Here is a 12707-nt window from a genome sequence, read left to right on the forward strand (position 1 = left end):
ATTGCAATTTATTAGCAGGGTTCATTTTGGGATTAGGATGAAGTAACTCTTTCTGAACATGACCAGTGTTAGTTACATAATCGGGTCAAATTCTTTGCTTGGTAGGACATATTCCAATTGTACGACGGCCTATTAGGGCTTCTTGTAACATATTTATATATATTTTTTAGAGGGGGTGTAATATTCCATGAAAAAAACCCCTCACACATTTACAAGAAATAAACTTGCAGATTAGTGACATTATAAAGTGGCAAATTTATGAGAAATAAACTTGCGAGAAAAAAATAACTATTGCGAGGCATAGTGTAGCGTTTGGACGATGTTCTGGCTTTTGTCCACCAGGAGCTATATAACGTGAAGATTGGTTGGTGGGTATGGAACACTTAATAAAATGAAAAGGCAGGATGGAGACAGATTTCTCAACTTTACTCGTTACACACGGCAAGCTAGAGCGACACCATTTCCTGACCCCTTATCAGCTGACTAACACTAACCAATCAGAAGCTAGCAGACTTTAGGTAAATACAAGTGAATGATTGAGGACAGTAAATTCAACACATCAATTTAGCGACTTGTACTCAACGCTTCAAAGTGCGCAGTTGTCAAAGCGATTCATGTTAAGTTTACTGTAAATTCCTACTTATTTACTTTCATATTCACGTTTGCACTCTCATTCTCAGTCCGCATCTAATCGCTAGCAGGCGTGTTTTCGTCATACCAGGACTAGAACTACTTCCTGCTTTCGTGTCTAAGAATCATGGGAAATGTAGTCCTAATGCAGTTTTTAGTTTTCTGGTGACTTATTTCCAATTTTACAATGTGGAACTGGTGCAAGGTAAACGGCACAGACAGCTTCCAATAGCTGCCGGGACCGAGCAAAAAAAGTTGGATAATTGTGAGCGCATTGTCTTGTTTAGCACTTTTGAACTGTCAACCAAGATAGCATTTTGTAAAAGCCCATTATATCAGTTGTGACCAAGGCAGCCAATATTGAGCTAAAAAAAACCTCCACTACTCACCGTTTTAAAACATGACAGCCAAAGTGAATAATAGTAAAAAAAAAAAATGACACATGCTCGCCTTAGCCATTACAAATAACCATCAATTAATGCTCGCCCGGAGCGCTAGTAGTAATAGTAGCTGTGATTTACCACTTCCACAAATGCACTCAGAAATTAAGTGGCTCTCAAAGTGGAGCTCCAACTGAATTTAAGGTTCAAGTGTGTTTAGAGCAAAACGATGGTAGTTGGCTCCCAGAGACACACACACACGCACACACACATTGTGAGTCATCTGCTTCCCAGGGGCCAATGCCATTTCTCTTGGCCGACCACCAGGGAAGCCGAGCTAGTTTACGGCGAGAGACCCTAACAACACTCCCGTGAACCTGAAAAACACCCGGCCAGCTTTCTGTTTCCTCTGCTCAAGACGTGAGCGTGTGAGCCCGGGCCCCTCCAACGCCCCATTTAGGTGACTGATAGCCGGGCAGATTTTTTGAAAACAGCCACCAATTATCAGACGCAGTTACGTCCAACCTCCCCCATTGAATAATTACGACAAACGTCTGAGTATGCATGTTTGACATAGCGTGTTCCACTCTTACTCAGGCTTAATTACTTGTAAGAATGGCAGGATGATGAAGAATGATTGTGATCCTTCATTCTGACTTGATTCATTACAAGGTGAAGTAATAAAGGGTGAGTTCAAATTGAAGAAAAGGGGTTTGAAATGGCGCTTTCGACTTTGACGGAGCCATTTGACATGAGGAAAATGTGTTTTTTGGCTTCTCGTGGCTCAGTGTAAACCAAAACAGCAGATGCTACGCCGTACTGGAGGGAAAGTCTGTTTCACTCTCAACCCACAATCATGCAACCCGTTTACAGGGTTTGTTTCCCTTACAACAGCAGTGGGGGTACATTCCACTCAGAGAAACTATGAAGTGGGTGTAAAGCTTTTATATTTCCAGCAGAGTTTCTTTTTATTGTGGTTATAGACACAGCAATCATTCATTACCTTAAATAAAACCGTCGAGAACAAACTCTGTTTCTGTTGTTTTTCCAATTTCCAGCCAATACAACTCAAAGCCAATTCTACCAGAAAGAACTGCATATCACATAAACAGATGTACTGTAGTATCACTGATTTCAGGGTTAGCCGTTGGACAGGTGGTTAAGAATTCTCTGAGACCAAAGGGCACAGGGTTCGATGATGTCTCATGCAAGCGATACATTTATTTTTCACGCTTCTGACGGGTGAGCTGGAGCCTATCCCAGCTGTAAGGCAGGGTATGACATGGACTGGCCACCAGCCAATCACAGGCAGAGATGGGGAAATCCAGGTCCAGAAAGTAAAAAACCCTGCCACAGTTTGGCTTTAGCTACAGATACACGAGGTCATTACGAGAAGCACCTGTGGATAAAGCCAAACTCTGGCAGGGCTTTTACTCTCTTGACCTGGTTTTCCTATCTCTGATCACAGGGTGTTGTAGTTCTCAAGATCGGTCTTGGTCTCAAGACCACTTTTTTTAAGGGTCTCGGTATCATCTCGGAATCAAAGGCATTTTTACTCGGTCTTGTCTTGGACAGGTGGATTCTGGATTTTTGATCAAGACCAGTTGAGACCATGCCAGATCTACTGTGATCAGTGAGACACGCAGGTGGCACGTGCCAAGATTTCAGATTTGTTGCTTCAAAAACAGCATACCAGAATTTTTTTTTTGTTTTGTTGAAACAATGAAAAATAAAAGATACAGGTCTTTTTTTTTTTTTTGGTCTATTTTCTATATTAATGGAGTGTCTTGGTCTTGTCTCAGTGTTGCCCTCCAAAAGTCTTAGTCTTGTCCCAGTCTCAATCTCCAATTCTATGTCTTGTCTCGGTCTCAAAACCCTCTAGTCTCGATAATGTCTTGGTCTCAGTTGGTGGTCTTGTTACTTGTCACAGCTCTCTGCAGGTCATTCACCAGGTCCCCCCTCAGTGTAGTTCTGGGATTTTTGCCCACCATTCTCATCATTTTAACCCTACGGAGCCAAAAAACAGCCCTTTGCTCGTTTGCAGGTGACAGTATTGAAGACAACTTTGGCTTGTAGAGAGCTAGCAAAGGCTTCTGTTCCACATCATTATCTTCATATACATCATATTGATTACACATTGTATCATCCAGCAATGAGCAGGTACTAGTTGAAAGTTCTGGATAAACATTTTTTTTTTTTACATCCTTGTAGTTGACAGAAATACAAACATATTAGTGTTTGGTGAGTAAGATGTTATAGACAGATGATTAGCAGCCCTTTGAAATAGTCCAAATGATTGCTCACAGCTTTAGTAGGAACTCCACTCGTCTATTTCTGTACAGAAACACTGCATTGGGATGTTGCGTAACACGCTGCTAGAAATAAGTCGAGGTCTGAGGTTTTCATATAGGAGAACAAACTCACCGTATTATTGTTACAAAATCGAAACTCTGCCCAAGGCCGTGCTGATTATTTACACTGGATACCCTCCTGAACAAGCACCTGGAGTGATTTCATGTGAGGCACTTTAACTAACCTCCACAAGAGGGGGCAAAACTTCAAGTGGAAGTCAGATCATCTTGTATGGAAGGAGAAAGTTAACACTCCCCTTGACAAGGATGAAAATGCCCCCTGAGGACTGCAACACACATATGGTTAAGGTATTGCCACCAACTTCGGGGCATTTCTAACCACATTTTTAGTGAATTTGTTGCAGATGAAGAAATGATCTACCTATCTGTCTATCATTGGGCCGTCACTCGTTACAGTCTCATGTGTCCACTCAGGATCACATGCAAATGATTATATACGGTTGGATGTATTTATCTCTCAAATTTCTCTCTGCCTTCTCCAGCAATGATTGGTGTGTGTTCCACTTAATTCTTTTTAATGACGCTCATTTCACTGTCAGGAGCCTAATGATGCCAATTAATTCATTGGGCCACCTAGTTAAAGAAGCTGTCATCCCAACCGTGTCTTTATTAATGATGTATACAGTATTTGTTAGAGCAGAGAGAATATTGTATAATGTTCAAAATTAATGTTATAGAGACATCGGGGCGCTGTGTTGCACGAAGCTGCAGGGTACCCGTGTCTACTATTTTTGCTCAGAGTAATTTATTTCGACTTAATAGGGCTACTACATGTGAACGCTACAAGATTAAATGCAAACAAGCACTAATTGTCTGAGGTTATAGTGAGCGTCAGTTGTAAATGATCGTGTATATGATATAGCGGGATAAAAAGGTAGATTATGATCTAACTCATCAATGGGGCATCAATATGAGAACAAATGGCGACTGTATGAAACATACAGTAGTAGAGCAGCATTCTGGCACTACGAGGAAACACATTTAACACAGTTAAATAATTAGTAAGTAATAGCAAGGAATGGATTCATCAAGATGTGGTGACATTGTTTCCTGAGAAATGTGACGATACTTTTCTCTTTAAAAACAGTTGGACAAAAAACTAAATTTGGTCAAAAAGGGGCCGGTACAACGTTTGGGGTTATTCAACTTACCCCAAAAGTAGTCAAATGAATAACCCACACAACAACCCCCCCCAAAAACAGTTGCTTTTTGGGTTATGGATTTAATTTGACCCAACTTTTTGGGTTTAATAACTGAAAAAGTTTTGTAGGTTCGTTTTTGTCCCAATTAACTTGGGTTATTCAATTAACCATAAAGTTGGGTCAACCCCCCCCCCCCCCCAAAAAAAAAAAAACAAACAAAAACAAAACAACAACCACAAAAATTTTATTGATTTGTGGCTTATAATTTCATTTGACACAAGTTTTTGGGTTTCATAAAAACTGAGCCGGTTCATTTTTGCCCCGATTCTATTGGGTTATTCAATAACCCAAAAAAGTGGATTGCTTTGTGAGTTATTTGAATTGACCCATCTTTTTGGGGTAAATAACTCAAAAGAGTTGGATTGGTTAATTTTTGACCCAATTGAATTGGGTTATTAATTTAAATTGACCTAACCTTTTGGGTTACATAACTGAAAAAGTTCATTTTTGACACAATTCAATTAAGTTATTCAATTAACCCAAAATGTTGGGTTAAATAAATAATCCCCAAAACAACCCAAAAATTGGATTGCTTTGTGAGTTATTTGAATTGAACCAACTTTTTGGGTTAAATAACTCCAAAAGCTGGGTTGGTTCATTTTTGACACAATTCAATTGGATTATTCATTTCAATCGACCTAACCTTTTGGGTTCAATAACTGAACAATTTCAATTGGGTTATTCAACTAACCCAAAAAGTTGTGTCAAATGAAACACCCACAAAACAACCCCCCAAAAATGGGTTGCTTTGTGGGTTATTAATGTCAATTGAATTTTTTTGGGAGGTTTATTAACTCGGAAGTTGAGTCGGTCCATTATTGACGAAATTTCTGACTCAACTATTTCGAAGTGTTGCTTATGTCCTTTAAAACTGACACATTTAATGATTAAATGTTCACCTTAAAAGGAATACTTAAACAAGTGTACGTGTATGAATGATAAATGAGAAAATAACTTGGAATGAAGGTGAAACCAGGACATGCACGGTACATAATCAAGTTATCCTGAACTTGAAGTGGCGTCACATACGTGTAAAATGAAATGAATGTCATTGAAAACATACACTGCAAAACCACTTCTTGAAACCTTTAGTCAGCTCATTACGTATGCACATGGCTGAAACTTGTTTTATAGATTCAAAAATATAATATAGCGACACAAGAGCCAAAAACCATAAAAGGCTGGTCAAATATGATGCATCACGCGATGACAAATGAGTTGGACTTTTTCTGCCTCGATAGTTTATTTTTAGTAATCAAGGAAAGTTTCTTTATAGTTTTATAGTTCAATGCTTTCGACTGGATACAAGATTTATATGATGTCAATATAGTATCAGAGATGGCAGGTCATATTTTTTGAATGTGTTGTCAGGGTTACCGTCTCGGAATAAAGCAATGAAGTATCGCAAGTGGTGTGTGTATTGTTCTTGTTTGCACAGACCGTAGCAATTTGTTGGACTCTGCTGCTATTGAGCCAAGACGTGCTTACAACCTCTGCATCGATGTGCGTGCGTTGACATTCGAGAGCATGTAGCTAAACGTGGATACGTACGTGTGTGTATGTCTCCTACTGTACGCTTGCAGCGCAGGTATTATTTTGTATGCTTTGATTTGTGAGCTGATTCCCCGAGACCTTGTTTGGACTGAATCATTTTTCTCTCCGATACGCCTCATTTGTTTGAGGCGGGGAGGAAAGCATGACAAAACTTTTTAGAGCCTTGATTTATTGACAAGAACAGACCTTTTTTTTTCTTTTCTGGAGTGACTATTCACGTTTTTTTTCACCCTGCCAAATGTCTGAGAGCCGTCACATGCCGTGGAGGGTATTCATTTCTTTTCGTCGTCCTCCATATCCCTTGTTTTTATTCCTGTCTAGCGGTGAGGCCCGAGAGAAAAGCCAGGGTGGCATAGACTCGCAACTTCAAGTGGTACACGAGCGTGATTGGCGCCTGGCACACGGCGCGGCGCCCCGGCCTGAGTCAGCGACCTGACGAGGCATGGCAATAAAAGTTCCTTTTTTTCCCCCCCTCGTTTTTGTCTAGTTTCCTACTTAAAGCCACAGTAAGGTAGAATTTATGAATCAGTAGAAATTAGCCTTAAACAATTAGCATTATAACAACAAGTTTTGTGCTAATATAAGATCTGGCTGGGTTTGTTTGCTAATATATTAAACCACTTGATTAGACTATGCTATTCTTCTCATTAAAAGTCAGGTTATTATGAAAAAGGTTTTGAGGTTGTACATGGAGTTCTCGGATTATGGCAGAGTTCCGTTGTGACGTAACCTAAATTCTTAGACAAGTCTACACTAAAGTATTGTTGAAGTCATAACTACATTAAATATTTGTATGAAACAATTCAGGATCATTAGGGACAAAAGTAGGCCACCATGTTGTGGCATTTTGCTATCAACGTATTTAATACGTTCGAAAGTATTTGAAAACATACTTACCGGTATGTACGTAAATACGTACCTATATACGTATTTGCAAGAACTGTACATTTAAACATATTTTCAAGTACGTTCACACGTACTTTTAGGCTAAATGCTATAAAATCTTTGTCCCATAAAGCCATGGGGTATTGACTTGCGCGTGCACATACCCTGTGAAATTATGGGAAACAAATAAATAAATCACAAAAAATACGAATAAGCAGCGTTTACTTAATTTCCTAACATATTGCTATATAAATAAAGTTTGATTTGATAATGTAGGCTAAATGCTCAAAGTCAATACCCCAAGGCCTTATGGGAAAAATTTTAACGTTTTTAGCATTTAGCCTACGAGTATATTTGAACATATTTGCAAGTACGTTTAAACGTACTTTTAGGCTAAATGCTACAAACTTTTTGTCCATTTTGTCCCATAAAGCCACAGGTGCGCATGTGCATACCCCCTGAAATTATTGGGGGGGGGGGGGGCTACTTCATTTCCTAATATATTGGTATAATATAGGCTAAATGTTTAAAGTCAATACCCAAAGGCATTATGGGAAAAAAATGAAAGTTTTTAGCATTTAGCCTACAAGTACGTTTGAACGTATTGGCAAGTGCGTTTGAACGTATTTGCCAGTCAAAAATGTTTACTCCACATTGACAGTTTCACGCTTGCGTAGTTTATTTGTTGTCATCTGCTAATCTAAGAGGGATGGCACAGGGTGAATCAACTGAATTTTGCATTCTTCTCCTTGCACTGGGGCCAATGAGTGAATACTGGAGCATCTTCAACTGCCACCTATGGGACAGGAGTGGAACAGCATGACCCCAATATCTTTTTCTTCGGCAAGTAAGTCTTGTTTAAGATTGTTTGGCCTTAGGGCGTATATGCAGCTCTAGTTCTTTCTTGGAGGAAGAAAACACAACTAAATAAAGCTCTCATGTCAGTCAAATATCATGAGAACAGTTTGATGGAAAAGTGACCCTGGGGTTTAGTGTGGCAATGGCGTATTAGTAAATAAATGACAACATGTTGGCAGATAATATTCGACTAAATACAAGCAAATATTAGAGGTGCGGATTACATCATGGCTCTGTCAATCACCCAGCAAATTGCTGTGTTTGCAGAGGCTGACATTGAAAAAAAAGTTTGTAACAGGGTTGGTGACATCACTTGAGCTTGGATGTGCCCCGCTGGTTTCAAATGGAAAAACAACTGGGAGTCTGATCCGACTTGGTTTGCCCTCCATTTGGGCCCTAATGGAGACATGTAGACCTGATTTACATGTGCGTCAGAGGCTGCACCTCGTCAGCAAAAACACAAACAAGGCGGAATGTAGGTTGTTGTGAAAAGAGCAAAAAAACGGAGCAACGAGGAGTTCCGTCCCAACGTAAGCACAGACGAGAATTAAACTAACAGCACTCCCACTCTGTCGCACGTACACAGGTACACGTGCGCTGCAAAATAAATGCTGAGATAGCTTTTTTTGCCATGCATAATTCCAAAATGTTGGTTAGAAGTGGCTTAACAACATCTTTTTTTGTCTTCATTTGACATTTAATGACCGTATTTCCACACAAAAGAATAATCAGCCGAGTGTTGAATCCTTTTTTTTTTTTAAATGATGACTGATGAAGCAGGTTGTCATTAATTAGTAAACAAAAGCTCTATTTAGCCCAATTATTGCTACTTCTTTTGTTGAGATTAGTCAATTATTCTGATCATATCCAGTATTTTTCATTCATCTTCAGTAATATCAATTTTAAGGCCCGGCTAATTAATCGTCTGATATTAGCTCTTTTTTATTTATACGATGTTGGCTCTTTGCAATAATTTAAAAAAAAAAAAGTGTTTTTTGGGCCAATTGATTTATTTTTACACAATAAGACATAACAGGCCTGTAATTATGTTTTCCCTTGGAGGGTCGTTATGACTGAATCCATATAAATGTATGTTCACCAATTTAGTTAAAGTAAACTGTAATGTAAACACCCCAAAAATTATGGGTAACTACTAGTTCTGAAATCAGACGCCAGTAAAAACAAAAACAAACAAAAAACAATATTATATAATTTAATTTTAAATACGAGAAATTACAAAAAAATAATGCTTGCAATATATGAATGTTAATAAAAGAGAAGACAGTTTGAAAATTTGATATTTTAGTCAAGAAATATTAAGCGGGCCGCAGAAAAATATATGGCAGGCCGAATCTGGCCCCTGGTTCTTGATTTTTACACCATTGAATTACAATCTGAGAAAATCTGCCATTTTTTCTCTCTGTTGTAAATTTAAGCAAATACTAAAGTGCTTCAAGGTATTTTATAAATAAAATGATCTGTCAGTAATTCATATCTTTATTGTTGTAACCAAAAAAGTAGCTATTTTATCCATAAGATTTTTTTTTTTTAAATAATCTTCCAATTAATCATTTATCAGAAATGTATTCTGCTAAATATGAGAATTGGCATCCACTTTTCCTACGCAAGGACTTTTGGAGGTGACATTTCATAAGCGGGTTCCTCAGCAAATCAATGACCAAGTAACATGGGCACTTGTAGCACTTAGCTTTCCACAAGAGTGGAAACGTCATCATGTTCACAATGTCCCGGAGCAGTAAATCACTCTCCGGATCAATTGTGAACCTTATTTATTTTGGAAGTGACAGTGTCATGGCAGTGCTCGCTCTCACGGCCGATGCCCGATGTCAATCTCACTTGATCCGTCCTGGATGAGAGTCAGCAGTTTCCTGTAAGCGCTGTTGTTTTACCAACTACAGTAATCACCGCTGTCAAAGCTAAGTCACCCAAACCCCAACTATTAACGTCTCCATTCGCGCTTCTTCCATTCGGCCCGTCTCAGTTTTTCCCTCGCTCGGGAGAATCGCCGTTTCATAGCAACGCTAAATCTCTCTCGTATTGGGGGGGGGGGATATGTATTGTTTGGAAAGGGTCACAAATCTGGACCTGATCATGGAAAGTGTGTACATGGATTCAATTAGACGACTGAACTTTTTGTAAGAAGGCCACAGTTTCATATTCAGAACGTTCAAGTATATAGATTTGATTCCGAATACAGCTGCTTCAGATTAATTAATTTAAGAAAATGTGTGTGTTTTGCCCATATGTGGGAGGGCGCGCGGCTCTCTGATGTGCAAATGGAAGCGTTTACATTTTATCGCCTGCTTACTTTTGACGGCATGGCAATTTCGGTGGCCTAAGAAAATAACTGACCAATTGCAGATAATTGGTAGAGATGGCTGCCATGTCGGGTAAGGGGTTAAAGGTTGGCAGTGACGGGCTGTTTGCCAGCTGTGGATGGGTCACGAGAGATTACGCTTGAAGGATGGTCAGTGAAAGCAACTGCTCGGAGGGTTCGGGGAAATACACAGATTTAACTTCATCTAAAAAAAATATATTCATGCATATTCATGTATCAGCCACAGATGAAAGTGCACAATTTTTAAGCATAGGGGTATCATAAAAATGTTCAAGCAGGTCCTCGCTGAGCACTTAACACATTTATCATGTTCTGTCTGAGAAACCGTTTCTCCTTGTAACTTGGCAGAAACTGCATTTGATATTTTTCCCCTGTCTGATTTGACACACATTTACAGCAGATGGCTGTTATGTTCATATGCACAAAGTCCTTTAGTGTGTTCAAGCGGTGAAGGAAAGAATTAGCAATCGTACCTCAATGTTATTCCGCTCTCAAACTCCATGTAGTTGTTGCCCTGACGCTTTGGTTTGAAGCACATTAGTCACACTTAGAGGATGTCATTTAATATTAAATCCCATTAAATTAGATCACATGTTGATTTTATTTGTGTGATCTATTTTTTAAGGGGAGCATTTAGCTAATTTGTTTTTTATATTGTTTGATTGTTTTTCCTATTAAAAATAGAAATGACTCACAAAAACAGACAGTGTCATTCAAATAAACTCATTACATTTGACATTATAGAGAAATAAACTATCCCCTGTTTTGGATATGTTATGATCTTTGGATAAGAGTGATATATTGACTTAAGCTTTGATTCACCTTACTGCTATGACAATCCAATTGGAAATGTTTACATGAGCAATACTCATGACATAGTGATGTAAAACATTTATTTTCTGATGTCCTTCGGTCAATTAGGTTGCAACTGGATGAAGCAATATAATTGGGAAATGGTGTTTTCGAGTCATACTATAACAATTTGAAACACATTTTTGTATTTACACTAAAAGGTTTTCTTTTTTAGTTTAAAATAATTGACTTTAACATCCAGGATCCCTTTCCCCTACACTGGCCAATGGCAGATCCCAGTTTTAAGTTTTAAATCCATCCATGTCGCCCAACCATTGTGTCTGTCGTACTACTAGCTAGCTAGCTAACTTGAGTGCTACGCTAACCTAAGATGGTTCTTCCCTCCGGTCCAGGATCCAAGTTTCCAAACACAGTTCATGTTAGGATGGCATCAACAACAAAGTAACGGCAACGTCCTTGATACACTGCCTATAGATGGGCTTTATTGATTGATTGCATACAATTTTAATATAATGTTCATTAACCGGTTAAACATTGCCGTACACAAGCAAAACAATTTGCTATCACTATCATATGACTTTCATATAGCAGAGCTACGTAGCAAAAATTGTACTGTTAAAATTTCAAAGTTAAAGTTCAACTCCTGAAGTGTAATTTTAACATGATTAAATGCTGTTATTTTACAGAGTTGATCAACTAATGTTAGATTAACTCTGCAGAGATGTAATTAATCTCCGCCTTCGCACCTGTCGACAAACGACAAATAGTACTTGCTACACTTAAGAGTAAAATCAACACTGATGAGTGTTGACTAGTGTTAAATTTCTACCATCAGAGTTGTTTCAACCCTATCTCAGTGTAAAAAAAATAATCAGACTTTCAAAAGTGTTGTTTTAACTATATTTAGTGTGGACCAATATGGACACTTTTGAAATGATAAATTCATTCGACTTGAACTTTGCTGTCTGCTGTAACCGTCTTCCCGCTATAGAGACTTACCCCACTCTTTTAACTTGCACCAACCAGTCTTCAGGTTATAAAAATGATTAAAGTATGGTACATTAATTATGAGATTTCAACACGTTAGGTAAAGAAAAGATAATATAACGTAACTTGCTATAACACAGCTCATTTGCTTTGCAAAAATTTATGAATACGTTCTATTTCAAATATTATCATGCTCCTAAAGACGTATTTATACGTTGTTTTAAAAACTAAATTTTTTGAATGCTAGAGCATACAGAAGGCTTTGATGCAGCGTCTGAACTGAAGAGAATGCTTGAAGCAATGGCCGTTAAAACGGCCAGCAGGTGGCAGCAGAGTATAAACGATCAACCAGGGCCGTGTTGCAAAAAGCTCTTCTACACACTGTTTTAAACAGATTTGTGAATAATGATGAAACTTAGATATATTCTAATACTAATTGCTGCAAAACTGAAATAGAAATATACTTTTTTTTCCCCGGATAAAAGAAGAGACTCTAAGCTTTCTTTTGGTAGATTCCATGTTTTATAGAGAGAAGGGGGTTACTTTAGTGAAAATGGCTGGGAGTGAATGAGTTAAAAAAGAAGAAGAAAAAGAACAGTCAACAATGCATATGTCTGAGAGTGGGTTATAAAAATGAGAGTATAAACATATTGGAGGTTCACTGCAC

At 38.4% G+C, this 12707-nt stretch overlaps 1 protein-coding gene and 1 non-coding gene across 5 annotated transcripts in view; one reads left to right on the top strand and one right to left on the bottom strand.

Moving 5' to 3' along the window:
* Positions 1-12707, bottom strand: part of vstm4b (V-set and transmembrane domain containing 4b) — a 331487-nt gene that overhangs the window by 121118 nt on the left and 197662 nt on the right. The window lies entirely within an intron of this gene.
* Positions 3587-3712, top strand: LOC144038947 (U6atac minor spliceosomal RNA). The gene has a single exon (XR_013289318.1). It is a non-coding gene; the product is annotated as a U6atac minor spliceosomal RNA (small nuclear RNA).

This window comes from Vanacampus margaritifer, chromosome 18 (assembly GCF_051991255.1).
Source record: "Vanacampus margaritifer isolate UIUO_Vmar chromosome 18, RoL_Vmar_1.0, whole genome shotgun sequence".
NCBI lineage: Eukaryota > Metazoa > Chordata > Actinopteri > Syngnathiformes > Syngnathidae > Vanacampus > Vanacampus margaritifer.